This window comes from Pseudochaenichthys georgianus, chromosome 7 (genome assembly GCF_902827115.2).
Source record: "Pseudochaenichthys georgianus chromosome 7, fPseGeo1.2, whole genome shotgun sequence".
Taxonomy (NCBI): domain Eukaryota; kingdom Metazoa; phylum Chordata; class Actinopteri; order Perciformes; family Channichthyidae; genus Pseudochaenichthys; species Pseudochaenichthys georgianus.
This window is the reverse complement of record NC_047509.1, coordinates 38,904,616-38,920,312: the sequence shown is the minus strand read 5'-3', so window position 1 is coordinate 38,920,312 and position 15,697 is coordinate 38,904,616.

Sequence of the window (15,697 nt, the reverse complement as noted above, 5' to 3'; positions counted from 1 at the left end):
TAAATAGAGTTTGTAAACTGTACCCTGTACATTATGTTGTATGTCATCCTTATTGTTGTTCTGTTGTTTTTATGTTACATGTGTAACTAATCACCTGCAGGTCACCCTTGAAAAAGAGATCTTTTGATCTCAAGGGGCGTTCACCTGGTTAAATAAAGGCTACAACAAACATCAGTGAAGTTGAGGGTTTTTTCCATGCAAAAGGTTACATTTAGATGTCAGCTTTCTAATTTAATGTATTGAAGGCAAAGCTATTTAACACATAGTGAGAACTGCTACTATTTATCTCTCAATATTGTCTGTAAAAAACGTGGTAAAAGTTATTCTTTCAGTGAGACAACAGAGCAAGCTTCTACAGTTCCACTACGTTTTGATAACAGTTAAATATTATTTTGATAATAACATATATTTCAATGTTGATGAATTTCATACTGTTTATATGGAAGCCCATTTCCGCCACTTGAAAAAAAATAAAATCCCCATGAAAAGTTATGAGATAAAAAAGTCGAAATTATGAGATAAAAAGTCATAATAATGAGATAAAAAGTCATAATTATGAGATAAGAAAGTCGAAATAATGAGATAAAAAGTCATAATTATGAGATAAGAAAGTCGAAATAATGAGATAAAAAGTCATAATTATGAGATAAAAAGTCATAATAATGAGATAAAAAGTCATAATTATGAGATAACTGTGGTCGGTGTATTTTCGACCTTTCCAATCCAGACGAGATCTCTCTCCCCCGTCTGTGTGCGAGGGGGCGGGGCAGTTTACACACGCGGCTGCTACAAGCAGCAACACACGGCGGGGATGGCGGAGAGAAGCGCTCCAAGGTGTGGTTAAATATTACCCGTCTTGAGGTGGACAATGCTCCTTGCAAAGAGTGTATAGCATGTAAGAGCTGTAACACGAGCAATTTATCTGGCGGTCAGTAGGGATGAAATAGAACGATAGTTACGGCTGTAACTACGGTTCTATGAGTCCCGGATGACCGCCAGAGGCGGTGCTTTAGCACTGGATATGTCCATCGCGCGCATGCGCAGCTCGAGTACCAATAACAACAAAGTCACCTGTGACTAGGGTTGGGTATCGTTTGAATTTCCACGATTCCGATTCCGATTCTACTTTTCGATTCCGGTTCTTAACGGTTCTCGATTCCGATTCTTTGAGGGGCAGGGTAAAAAAATGATACATGCTTCTTCCACCAAAAAAATTACATTTATTCGAGAAACTTTTACACAGGTTAGTTTAAAGTAATATTCACATTAATCAGTCTGTTTATATTCACTGCTATGTAACTTTAACCTGAGAACCCCTGAAGCTACAACAGTCCAACTTTTAAAAACAGTTCTTGTTGAGAAAAACAAGCATATCTGCCTCTCAGGCATACCGGGAAGAAATGTTTGAACATTTTGAAGTAAAATGCTTCAATCTGGTGCACACGCAGAATTACTAGAGACTAGATCTAGGGGGTACAACTCCAAACACCCATATGAAAAAGATCGGTTTACATTTGAATAATTAAATAACAAATAGCCTACATGTAATGCATTTTATTTTTGTTGTTCATTCATATCTTATTTTACTATTTTATTTATGCATATTTTTTTATCTCTCCAGTTTAAAACGATATGTCTGGTTTACTGTCCTATAGTTTACATTGGAATGATTTCAAACCTGTTTTATCCCAATAATTATAAAGGAGTGCCTTGGAAATATGTGTTTACATAAATTGTGATCAAAACGTTTGAGACCCACTGAGATAACTTAGACTAAAGTGAACTATCTAAACACTGCGAGTCCTTTACCTCACTGAGCTGAAGTCATCAGCCTCTCAGTCTGACTGGAGAGGACTCTCCCTCCACATCATTGTAGAAACATCTTCTTCTTCCGTAAGAGCAGCTAGCACCAGATGCTAATAACAACAGCGCCGGTTCCAGTGCACCCTCGTGAGCTGCGGTTGCCAGATAAGCCAACATCCCCCATTTCCATCACTTGCAGCGCCCATCGTACAGGGCAAATGAAAAGTGTAACCGGGATGAAAAGGGTGTTACATTTACTTAATTATGAATGTTGTTACATTAAGGCCGAAAATTAGGATGAGCACCAACGGTCAAAACATTTATTTTTTCTCCCAGAGCTGTCAGCGCAGCGCCTCCACAGATCTGGCGCCCTCGGCGAACATTTATAATGCCAGTGCGACGGGCCGGCCCTGGTCTCAGGTTACGCTGTAGGAAATGTAGATACAACGCTACATTTCCCGCCCCGCTGCAGTCATGCAGGAGGCTACGGAGAGCGGCGAGAAACATTTCCTCAGGAATCGAAAAGCGGAACCGAAATTCACATTTCTAAATGATACCGTTGGAATCGAAATGTTGGAACCGGTTCCGAACCGGAACCGGTTCTCGGTACCCAACCCTACCTGTGACCCACGTGACACCGGCTATATCAGCCGGTATTGTCAGAGGATCTGTTCCCCGAATCTTCTCGCGAGCACACAAGAATTCTGAGTGACAGGGAACTCTGGCGGTCATCCGGGACTCATAGAACCGTAGTTACAGCCGTAACTATCGTTCTATTTCGTCCCTACTGACCGCCAGAGGCGGTGCTTTAGCACTGGATGACCTATACCAACAATGTCATGAAGAATCCAAGCCCTTGCTCACCACTGGAAGCAGCGGAGCTCGGCAAAAGGACCACGCCCAAAGAATGGGGAGTGGCGACATTGACCTGATGACAACTGGAGAATGTGCCAGAAGACGCCCACGACGCCGCGGCGCAGATGGTCTCCAGGGGCACCCCTCTCAGGGCAGCCCAATATGTTGAGATGCTCCTTGTAGAGTGGCATCTCAGCCCGATGGCAGGGGGCGGCCACTGGCCCCGTAAGCCTGTGAGATGGTATCGACAACCCAGTGGGGAAGCCACTGGTTAGAGGGCCTAGCCTCCTTTAGTGCCACCAGGGCAAACTCAAGAGTTGCTCCTCCTGCCGTATACAGGCAGCAGCCTTGATATACGCCCTTTGGGCACCCCCCGGGCACGGCAACTTCGATGTGCCGTACTCCTGAATGTCAAAGCGTGCCAGCTGGGCAGGCTGATTGAAGTGAGTTTGTGGAAGGACCCCGGGCGGGAATGCCACATTTGCCCAAAGGGCAACGCCTGAGAGTCTCACCTCGGGCATATATTGTTTATGGAGAGGACATGCAACTCCCCGACTCACTTCCCTGAGGCTATGGCAAGCAGAAATGCTGCCTTTGTGGGCAGCCACCTAAGCCCCACCTGGGCCAGGGGCTCGAAGGGAGGAGGTGATAGGGCATCCGGCAGCAAGGGCAGGTCCCAAGCCGGAGCCCTCGGGGTGCAAGGGGGACGCTGCCGTAAAGCCCCTCTCATAAAGAGGGACACCGACCTGTGGCACCCCGCCGTGGCGCCGTCGACCCGAACATGTTGGGCAGAATCGCAGCCACATAAATTCAGAGTGGAGTGAGAACGTCCACTATCTAGAAGGGACTGTTGTCTAAGCAACAATGTACATGCTGTCCCCAAGGAACACACACATTCTTGCCCCCCAGTTGGGGTAGAAAGTGCGTGAGTGCAAGCTGCACGGCCCGAAGCTCTAGCACGTTGACCCGGCGCGCACTCTGCTGGGCAGACCACTGACCCTGAACGGTCCTGCCCTGCCGCACTGCACCCCACCCTGAGAGACATGCACCTATGGTGATGGTCTCCTGGCGGGATGGGATGGCGCCCATGGGCACGCCTACCAGAGATAGGCCCTGCCCCTCCAGCGTGACGGAGAGTGGAGCAATGCTGCGACACCCTGACTTCACTGTGCCTGTGCCACTTGGCGTCCAAGTGAAGGCTGTTCAGCCACATCTGCATGGGGCGCAACGACAGCGGGCCTAAGGGCCCAGCGGCCGAGGCAGCTGCCAGTCTGCCCAAGGGCCGGAGGAAATGAATATAAGGCACCCTCTTTCCCGGCCCCCGTGGAAGTAGGCATCCCTCGGTTGGGAACCACTCCATCTGTGCGTATGCAGTAGTCAGCATATAGAATGGCAGCACCTTCAGGAATCTGTTGATTCCTCTGAGGTCCAAGATCGGGCGAAATCCGCCGACTTTCTTGCTCACGAGAAAGTATGCCGAGTAGAACCCCCTGGCTAAGCAGAGGGTCTTCCTGGGTTGATTGCGTCCTTGGACAAAAGGACGGACAACTCTTGGCCCAGAGGTAGGGCCCCTGCCGGATCGCTGACGACTGTCCATTAGACCCAGCCGAAGGCTAGGGGCCGGAGCTGCGGTCCGTACCCCTGGGTTAAGGTGAAAACCACCCAAGGGACGGAAGTACAGACTGCCCAGAAACTGAGCTGCTGCTGGGAAAGCAGCCGCCGACCACCCCCGGGATTTCAGAGCCCAGCCCCCCGGACCCTGGAGCCTCTTGGGGGGGGTCCGGTAAGGCTCTGGGGCACGAGGCCGCCTGGAAGGCGGGCGACATGGGGCACGAAAGTCATTGGGAGGCGGTTGAGTGGGCCGCTAAGACCTCTGCAGACCACCCCTGTAATCCAGCGGCTGAGTGCGGCTGCTAGAGCGGCCCCTGGGCCTGCTGGGAGTGGGCACAGGTCTGCGAGGACCCGAGTGCTGCTGCCTGGTCTGCCTAGCTTGGGCGGCACAATCCAGTGCCTCCAGGGCAGCTGATCTAAACAGCTCCCCTGGCTCGACTGGTACGCGACGGAGGACTCTCCGTCAACCGGAGGCGGTGCATCAGCCGAAGGAGGGGCGCCAACCGAAGGAGGGGGGGGGGGGCCCGCTAGCAGCCCCTACACCGGGCCCAGGCTGAAGGGCCAAGAGGCGACTTCATCATGCCCCTATCGGCAGCTAGCCGATCCACTTTAGAGGACAGCCTATTTCTAGTCCTTCTATTGGGGGGAGCACACAAAGCCATTGCTCCCTCAAGTCGCCAGGAACGGCCGAATTGATCTGGAGGAGTACGTGACAAGGAGAGGTGTCTGTTGGCTGCTGCCAGACGTTCCACCTCAGTGATTCGAGCCACTCTGAGCACCCGAGGCATGCAGCTACAGCTCATGCAGGCGTTTACCGTGAGAACCTCCCTCAGATGCTCGAATTTCGTCCCCACTGACCGCCAGAAGCGGCCGAGGCAGGAGGGGCAGCGGTCGTGGCCGTCCTCGGGCTCAAGAGAAACCCTACAGGCGCTACATGAATGAACCATTCTGTAGGTAGCCAGATGCAGCGGAGCCGGGAGCGGGTGCGGGAACACAGCCTTCACCAGCTACCTGCTTAATGGAAAGAGTAGAGCGTTGCTGCTACTCGCCGAACAGAAAGAGGGATGAAATTACACCCACGTTACGGCAGAGGGAGCGGGAGCGAGATCACTGCCTTCACCTAGCTGGATTAGTAAATAAGGCAGTTTACCAAGAGCGGGGGCGAAAACCCTGCCTTCACTGGCTGAGCTAGAGGTGAGTGCCAGATGCAGCGTAACCGGGAGCGGGTGCGGGAACACAGCCTTCACCAGCTACCTGCTTAACGGAACCAGGCAGTTTAGCGTCTACCAGGAGCGGGGGCGAGAACACTGCCTTCACTGGTTAAATTAAGACGAATGCCAGATGCAGCGTAACCGGGAGCGGGTGCGGGAACACAGCCTTCACCAGCTACCTGCTTAACAGAATAAACAAGGCAGTTTAGCGTCTACCAGGAGCGGGGGCGAGAACACTGCCTTCACTGGTTGAGTTAGAGACGAATGCCAGATGCAGCGTAACCGGGAGCGGGTGCGGGAACACAGCCTTCACCAGCTACCTGCTTAACAGAAAAACAAGGCAGTTTGGCGTCTACCAGGAGCGGGGGCGAGAACTGCCTTCACTGGTTGAGTTAGAGACGAATGCCAGATGCAGTGTAACCGGGAGCGGGTGCGGGAACACAGCCTTCACCGGCTACCTGCTTAACGGAGAAACAAGGCAGTTCCGCGTCTACCAGGAGCGGGGGCGAGAACACTGCCTTCACTGGTTGAGTTAGAGACGAATGCCAGATGCAGCGTAACCGGGAGCGGGTGCGGGAACACAGCCTTCACCAGCTACCTGCTTAACAGAAAAAACAAGGCGGTTTGGCGTCTACCAGGAGCGGGGGCGAGAACTGCCTTCACTGGTTGAGTTAGAGACGAATGCCAGATGCAGTGTAACCGGGAGCGGTTGCGGGAACACAGCCTTCACCGGCTACCTGCTTAACGGAAAAACGAGGCCGTTTGGCGTCTTACCAGGAGTGGGGGCGAGAACTGCCTTCACTGGTTAAGTTAGAGTCGAACGCCAGATTCAGTGTAACCGGGAGCGGGTGCGGGAACACAGCCTTCACCGGCTACCTGCTGAACGGGAAGAGTAGAGCGGTGCTACTACTCGCCGAACAGAAAAAAGGGATGTAGCTACATCCGCATTACCGGTAGAGGGAGCGGGAGCGAGAGCACTGCCTTCACCTAGCTGGGTAAAATAAAGAAGCTAACAGTATACGCAAGACGTTAGCCGAGCGGCTGCTGCTAACAATCAAGCGAGATCAAGTCAAATAACACACATGTTTAAGACCAGATAACTAGCTTCTAAAGAATAGAATAGCACAGCCGTAGTTACAGCAGTAGCCATGGCCAGGGCTCACACGGCATCTAACCGTAGTTACAGTAGTAACTATGGCCAGTACTTACACGGCTTAGAACCGTAGTTACAGTCGTAACTCTGGCCAGTACTTGCACGGCTTGGATACTTACACAGCATAGAGCCGTAGTTACAGTAGTAACTCTGGCCAGTACTTGCACGGCTTGGAACCGTAGTTACAGTAGTAACTATGGCCAGTACTTACATGGTTTAGAACCGTAGTTACAGTAGTAACTATGGCCAGTACTTACACGGCATAGAGCCGTAGTTACGGTATTGCCTATGGCCAGTACGTGCACGGCTTGGAACCGTAGTTACAGTAGTAACTATGGCCAGTACTTACGGCTTAACCCCGTAGTTACAGTATTAACTATGGCCAGTACTTACACAGCTTGGAACCGTAGTTACAGTAGTAATTATGGCCAGTACTTACGGCTTAACCCCGTAGTTACAGTATTAACTATGGCCAGTACTTACACAGCTTGGAACCGTAGTTACAGTAGTAACTATGGCCAGTACTTACGGCTTAACCCCGTAGTTACAGTATTAACTATGGCCAGTACTTACACAGCTTGGAACCGTAGTTACAGTAGTAATTATGGCCAGTACTTACGGCTTAGAACCTTAGTTACAATAGTAACTGTGGCCGGTGCCTAAAAGTGTCAGCCAACGGCTGCCCACTAGACAATATAATATTGGGAGGATGAAATCCTCCTTAATGGCCATACATGCAGAGCACACGGCACACACAGTGAAGATTGTTCTCTGCATATCGTCCTAGTGCTAGGAGTCTAGTACTAGGAGCAGTAAATACAACGATATAGCGCTACTGCAACCATACCATGCGTTTACCGGGAGCAGCAGCGAGAGCACTGCCCTCACCGGCTGAGTTAAATAATGAAGCTTAACCGTACATGCAAGGTGTTAGCCAAGCGGCTGCTGCTAACAATCAAGCAACAAAGTCAGAACACAATGTTAAGACCAGATAATTAGCTTCTAAGAAAGAGAACAGCCCACATAGAACCGTGTCTGGTTACAGTAGTAACCGCACATGCCGAGCACACAGCACCCGCCGTGAAGATGTTCTCTGCATATCATCCTAGTGCTAAGAGTCTAGTATTAGGAGCAGTAATACAACGATCTAGCGCTACTGCAATCAAACCCTATGCTACAGGGAGCGGGAGCACTGCCCTGAGTTAATAGTTAAGCTCAACAGCAAGGTGTTAGCCAAGCGGCTGCTGCTAACAATCAAGCGACCAAGTCAGAACACAAATGTTAAGACCAGATAATAGCTTCTAGAAAATAGAAAGTACTTACCTTACTTTCTGCATCTAAACGAAAAACGGGTTTAAAGTATGACACTCTTGGCTTTCCATATTAAATCGAATGAGGGACGCAGCCAAAGCTGGGACTCAAATGCTAATGATAGCTCGGGCACAACGCCACAAGCAGAACTTTCAAAAGAGCATAAGGGCAACTTTATGGGAGAGGAAGCGGGAACACTGTCGTCACCAGAAAGTCTAAGCCACAAACAATAAGACGGTAATCAGGACAACTTGGCTGGGAGCGGGTGTGGAAACACAGCCATCACCAGCAACAAGCTGACACAAACCTGTCTGTCGAGGCTCTGCACAGCCGGCGCAGCTCCTGGAGGACGCGTCTAACGACCCGTAGCCCCGACTGTCAGTCGCGAAGCTTCACGCGGCCAGCTGTTTGCAGAGAAATCCCTCAGATCAAACGTTCAAACCTGAACGCTGTAGGCTACGAAAACGTAGCCACGGTACCCTCGCGCAGCGAGAAGATGAAAAGGAACAGATCCTCTGACAATACCGGCTGATATAGCCGGTGTCACGTGGGTCACAGGTGACTTTGTTGTTATTGGTACTCGAGCTGCGCATGCGCGCGATGGACATATCCAGTGCTAAAGCACCGCCTCTGGCGGTCAGTAGGGACGAAATAGAACAACCTCAAGCTAAATCTAAAAGTTGATGGCTAAATAAGAGCGTTTGAGAAATTGTGCAAGGCATAGAGTAATAGTCTGAATAGTCGATTAGTCGTTTCATTAATCGATAGATTAATCGATTATCAAATTAGTGGTTTGTTGCAGCCCTATTATCCCATGTATAATTAAAACGTGTTATTCAGCAACCCTTGCAATTTGGGATTTTATTTTTGGTTGGTAGACCTCGGTGAGCTGGTCATTTCAAAAGTAGCTCACCAGCCCAAAAAGTGTGGGCACCCCTGCTTTAGACAATAAAAATATAAAGTTAACTGTTGAGTTACTCAGTTTTTTTAGATTATCAATACTATTACTGTATAACTAATATCTCGGGTTAAGAGGCACATTCAAATAAAGATTGGTCTTTAAATAAATGTTGTCTTTTGAATTGTTTGTCTAAAGTCAAGGATCTAGAACTGGTACTTGTAGTTTTAATGATACAGTCTGGTTATTATGCTGTTTGGAGGAGGCATCACAGGTAAGAGTACTAACTAGCTACCATCACATGTACCTTAGCTTGACTTAAATGTATTAAACGTATAATTAAGTGATATCAAAATATAAATAACTTTTGTCATGCAAACATATTAATATTTGCTTGATTCCAGAGTTGAATTTAGCACAATTGCATACAAACGTGAAGGGATTTTAAGATTCTGAAGTCTTCGTTCTAAATAGAAAATAGCATGGATAATTTACAAAGGCTTTAAAAACACAGCAGGAGCTCAAGACAATTATAAAACGTGTCATTATTTCAGTACAGTTCAATTGGTTTTATTTTTCATAAACGGTTATCAACCGTTAGTGCCAAAGCAGTAGGCTATACTTTACTGCTGTAGACTACAACCACTACTTGTTTAGCTAGCATAAACTCAACAAAGCTAGCGTTAGCTGGCTAACTGACGTTATTTTGCCGCTAAACTGCACGATATAAAACGGTGGTCTTCAAAGCGGATTTAATCCTCAATCACAATAATAATATTCAAAGTAATACTGGGCAACTAATGGGCAAAACGTACCTTTGATAGACACGCCATGTCAGCGGTAGCGACACGAACCGTTAGCCCCGCAGTCATCCGGTTCGACCTGACTGTGGCTGTGACCATAGATATATATATAAACACTAGATGGCTCATGGGAGATTTTCCAGCGTAGCTGACCGGCCGCCATCTTGCTACAGTCAACAGTTACTCTGATTCGCGTTATGGTAGCTGTTGTAAGGTGAGTGATCTGCACAAAAATACTCTTAACTCGCTGAAATCTTGACTGATTTACAAACGGTTTGGTTTATTATAAACATTATTAGCATGGCTATGATACAGGATGCTTGGACAGGTTGACATTTCAGCTTTTCTTTGTGTATGTGGTTGTATTTATTAGCTGGCTAATAACAAGAGGCTGTGAGTGAGACCTAGTATTACAAAGTGTAGGAGTAGGTATCACTTCTCCGCGCCGATTCTATGAGTTTGCTTTTAAAAGAAGGAACACTCAAAACAACCAGGACGAGGGTTAAACAATAATCTGTTTTAATTATAAAAGGTAATCATGCAATACAATATAATACATTACCATACCATATCAAATCATATCCGTAATGTAAGGAGTACTCTTGCCCTGGTTCACGTGCTGCTTCGACCCTTCGGTTTTGGCAGCACGAGAAGAGAGAGCGAACCCAAGGCCGAACAGGCTTTCATACCAAAACAAACAGGAGGGGTAGGGTCAGCTGGTCATCTTTTCAGGTCATATCATTGGGAGATACAAAAGATGCTGTATCACAGAGAATCGGCGCGTGCCAGCAGAGAACCAAACTGTTTCAGTTTGAAGCAAAACATATCCCATCATGTAGCTTATCACACAATACAATAGTCATATGTTTTCCTTTATGAAAGCCATACTTGTTGGGAATGTACCAGTCATCATCCCATGACCTCCTCAGGACCAGCTAACCAACAGAGCTTAAGTGTCCTCATACCCCCCGGCCCTCTCTGAACTTCCATCCACCCGAAGTCAGCTTACCCAGAATCAGAAGGACCATTGTCTCTCTTAACTGTGACTCAATTCTCAAGGCCTGCAGGATGCGCATCATTAATTTAAGAAGAATTTAACCATTATATCTGGGGAAAATGTCCCTCGCAATTTGCAAAGCCTATCAATGGTTTAACCAAGAAAAATACTCAAAGGGGTAATCTTTTCACTCAAAACAGAACTCACAAGTAATTATACATCTTCCCTCCTCAAAAATAGCCTAAAAACATCCTTTTGATAAAAGGGTAAAAGTGAAAGAAAAAGACTATTGCGCTAATCTACTTTTAAGAAAAAGGGAACATTGTTTCAGGAATCTATAAAAAACCTCTCTATATTTAAGAGGAAAAATGTACTTTTTGTTCCTTCAACTATTAACACACAGGAATGTATAAACCCACACATATATTAGGGATAACATGATGCAATACACCTCCTATATATGGGTGACATTAAAATGAATATACCAGAATTACGCTGTATTAAACTTTTTGCCATAATACTTTACATCAATTTCCACAATTCCCCCTTTTGCACTCTTTTAAAAGAGAGCAACTTACACAAGGCACTTGAAACACACCACTGTCATTCTTCTCCACTGTGTCCGTCCCCCAAACATTGTATAAATCCATCCGAAGCTGAGACCCAAAGTACTTGAAATCTCTGGGAACAGAACACCTCTTTCCATGGCAGTGAAGGAACAATGAGAGGACAGCTGAGTGCTAAGAAGCAGTCTCCTGGTGGTGAATCATCAGCCCGCCCGCCGCCCCCTCCCCCCCCCCCTCGGAGGAATAGCCCACAATGACAGCTGATAGGGAGGGGGAGATGCGGCTTTCCCTTCATGGGTGGAACTGATCAAAGAGAAGTAGACTCCTCTGCTGCCTCGACAAGTCCCCCAGCCCGCTGACAGCCACTTCCAAGTCGTCTGCTGCATGGATGTCCTCGAGGTCCTTCTCCTCCAGTCCGCTGATGACAGCATCCGAGTCGACCTCCTTGACGAGAGCCAGATCCGTCTTGATGTCGTCCCCTGGTCCTAGCAGGTGGTTTCCCCGCTGCACACTGGCTCCCGTGGTACGAGCTGTCCCCCTTTCCTCCCATGCGGACGGCATGAGAGATCCGCTGGGTCACTCGGTCGGGGCCGGAGAGCCTGGGGTTGATCCACTTTGTCCTGATGACCTTCAGCCAGACGAACTCTGCTGTGTCAGCCTCCTGCGTCTCGGGTCCCCCTTTTGGCGTCAGCAACCTGTGTGGAGAAATCTGATACAAATCCCTCAAGCCGACGCTCAGGGCTCCGGGGCCCTCGGCTGTTTGACCCACCACTGCGTAGGCCGCTTGGAGCCTGTTGGTGGGGTGTCTTAAAACAACAGACGTCTGTGAACAGGTTTTCTAAATTAATTGTACAGCTTCAGAATCTTAATACTTGGACTGTGCCAACTAAATAAGAACCCCAACATATTTAGGTAAACTAAATAACATATTTCAATAGCTCTGAATTTCTGACAAGCATCTGTGTTTATTTTTAAATGAAATCCTTGAGATCCCATTAAAAATCTAAATATGATTTGAACTGCTAATGTTTCTGGTAAAGAAACACACTAATGTTATGGACTCAAAAACAACCAAAATCACAATACTAACAAAGTGAATGATTTCCTGGGGATACTGCTTTTACCTGTCAGTGTTTAGATATTATCCCGCTGAAAAAATGAATACAGAATTCCAACAAACTGTCATCAAATGTCTTTCTATTATAAATGTAGATGAAATGTATATCCCCATAATGACCTAAACAATCAAGTCTATGGCTTTTACTTCTTTACCAGGCTAGTTACATGATGTTGTCTAAATTAAATGTTGTCTCATTACATTACTATGTTTTAGCTTTAACTGTAAATATGTTCTTTCTACATTTCAAACCTCAGTTACTTTAATACCTGTTGAAACATTAGTTGAAACATTACTCACAGGTCAACTTCTTCAGTATTCCATTCTGGACTTACATCTCTCTGGTAGCCCCTTGGCCACTGATTCTTTATCTGTGTTACCTGCTATAACTCAATCAATATTAGAAACATGTCAACATTCATCAAATATTATCTTATCCCCAGATATGGAGCAGGTCAATTCTAAAACTGTCAATCAATGGTCAGATTGAACAATCGAGTTGGGGCAGCAGGTTCCTTTCAGTCCCTAAATGAAAAATGTACATTGTGAAGTTTACTCCGCGCCGATTCTATGAGTTTGCTTTTAAAAGAAGGAACACTCAAAACAACCAGGACGAGGGTTAAACAATAATCTGTTTTAATTTTAATTTTTTTTAAATTTCATAACAACACAATTTCCCGATTGTGGATCAACAAAGTACATCTTATTATCTTATACTAACATAACTACGTATATATTGCGTACAGCGCCCATAAACTATGGCACACCCCCCCCCCCCAAATCAAGTTGAACTGCCCCAGTCCCAGTAAAAACCAGAGGTTTATGTGAAATTGTTCTTTTTTTGAAATAATGGTTTTAGTGTGCAATTATAGGTTTTAATTTTGTATTTGTATTCATTTAAAATAAATCAAACTCCCAAAAAACGTACACAGCTTCTGTGTGCTTTTATTAACATTGAAATTTACTGTGTAAGCGGCCGCGGGGGGGAGAGCTTTAGAGAGCTCTCTCCTGAAAGACTGAGAGGCTCTGATAACCTCAGCTCAGTGAGGTAAAAGCACACCTTTATATGATCATTATAGTTATAAAAAATAAGAGAATAGGTGAAAAACAGGTATAACATACTGACAGTACAACAAAGTTGTTATTAATAAACAAGAATACAGTTCGAAAGGGGAGTGATTTGTAAAATATCCATAAAGAAAAATCAAATCTGCTTTCAGTTCTGTTTCATATGGGTGTTGAGAGATGTTTCCATTGATCTCCTAATGTTGCTCTCAAAGTGCACCAGATTGATGCTTTTAACTTCAATATTTAAAAAAAAAAGTCTTCCCAGGGGTGCATGCCCCCGGACCCCCCTAGAGGAGGTGAGGTCCCCCCCCCACTTAAATCATGTTCAAATAGATAGGAAACTAAATACAGTTGCACACATCTTGTGTCAATGTCTTTCTGTGTTGGTGGTCATGCCACAACCGTGCACGCGCGAATCATAGTGAGTGTCTGCATTTTGGGGGGGGGGCGCCAGCTAAAATCTTACCTAGGGCCGCAAATTGGTCAGGGCCGGCCCTGCCTACATGTTTCCAGCATCGCATATTTCACACACTATTGAAAGAACCTCCCTGTACTTAAACATCCCACTGCTTGGTCAGAACAATAGTAAACCTGCAGAGCACACTAATCAGATCACAGTAATGTAATTTGACCCGAGTGTAGGACCATGTCGTTGCTAAAAATGTTAGCAAACACCAAACTCCAACTACAACATTTATAGATAAATTGATTTAGCAAAATAAAATGTTATGTAATTCAAAATGTGACAAAAGAACAATGATTTGTCTTACACAAGATTGTGGTCTAACAGAATGACTCTTGACCTCATGGGGTCAAATAACTTGAACATGTGGCCTGAAGAACAAAAGGACCTCTTATGCCCCTTTCACACCAGCGCCTTTTCAGCTCCGGCTCGGAGCTAGAGCCTGAAAAGCGCCGGGTTTTCCAGTTCACACCGGAGCTGCGCCGGCTCTTAGCTCCGGAATCCGCTTCATTTCCAGCTCCAAAAAATTGTCAGTCCAGAGGTAAGAGCTTTGGAGCTAAGAGGTGACGTCGCTTACGTCTCTCTTACGTCGAGGCGTGCAGGAAACTAAACCCACCTCCCATGGGTCGACTGTTATGCCTGCCTACAAGCAGTAGTGCCTGTAAACACACTTTATAAAGTCAGGCAACACTAACCAGGCTTCGTGTGATTCTGTTTATTTGTGCCTTACTTTGACCATCCATTCGCTGTTATCGATCATTGTGGAGAGAGGCAGACGTGTTGTTTTGTATTATTGCAGCTATCGGATGCAAGTAGTCAGTTTAGCTTCGGTTGCTATGCTAACATCACCCGTTTTATACCAGAGAAACTTTCATAACAGCGTTGTGATACCAAACAGTGTCAATTCAGACTGACAAACATTCACTTAGGCTAAGGGAACTGGGGATATGCATCAGCTGCTTGTGTGAGTCGGACAGTGAATACTTTAGAGTGGCCGCTGCAGTGTGAGCTAACCGGGAGCTAACGGGAGAATAAACTCCTGTGGAAGAGCAGCACTGCAGCGGTCGGTAAATGCTGCAGAAACACATTAATAAACAATGAACCACGGCACTCTGGAGAAAAGTATAAGGTTGGAGAAGTCGTTATTCACTTTATTCTGGCTTCGTGTGATTAAAAGCAACACGATCATCGACCCGACGCAGTTGTTGTGAGCTGCCGTAATGGCTGCCGTTGGGGGGCAAATCAGCGATGTAAACGGTGACGTCATGACGCAGCAAGGGCAGCTCTGGGGCGCCAGTGGGCGGTGTGCACAGAGCGGGAGCTGAAAAGGGAAACCGGAGCTGAACCAGAAAAGCTCCCGCTCTGTGCACACCGCCCACTGGCACCCCAGAGCTGCCCTTGCTTGCTTAACCCAATGGACTCTCAGAGATGAGATCTAGCCATGAGGTGGCTGACTTTAAAATTAACTGTGACAAATAAACCACATGCGTGTTGGTACATTATATTTTACACAATATAACACAAAACAACACATTAAAACAATAACCACTCAAATGAGGCTTGGTGAAAAGCATGAAAGACAAAACAACTTAATCTACTCTCATTGTTCGTGTACATCTTTACTCCCACTATTCCACCATCAGTATGCCAACTTGCTGGCCCACTAGCTTAGCAGTATAGCACTGGCCTCATGTGAGTGGGGGAAGGGCAGGGGAACACTCAACACATGTGCAGATATAAACCACACTGCTTGGAGACTGAGTTCAATACAAATTAAACCATAGGACTTGTGGTCTGGCTTCAATAAAAATTAAACCATAGGACTTGTGGTCTGGCTTCAA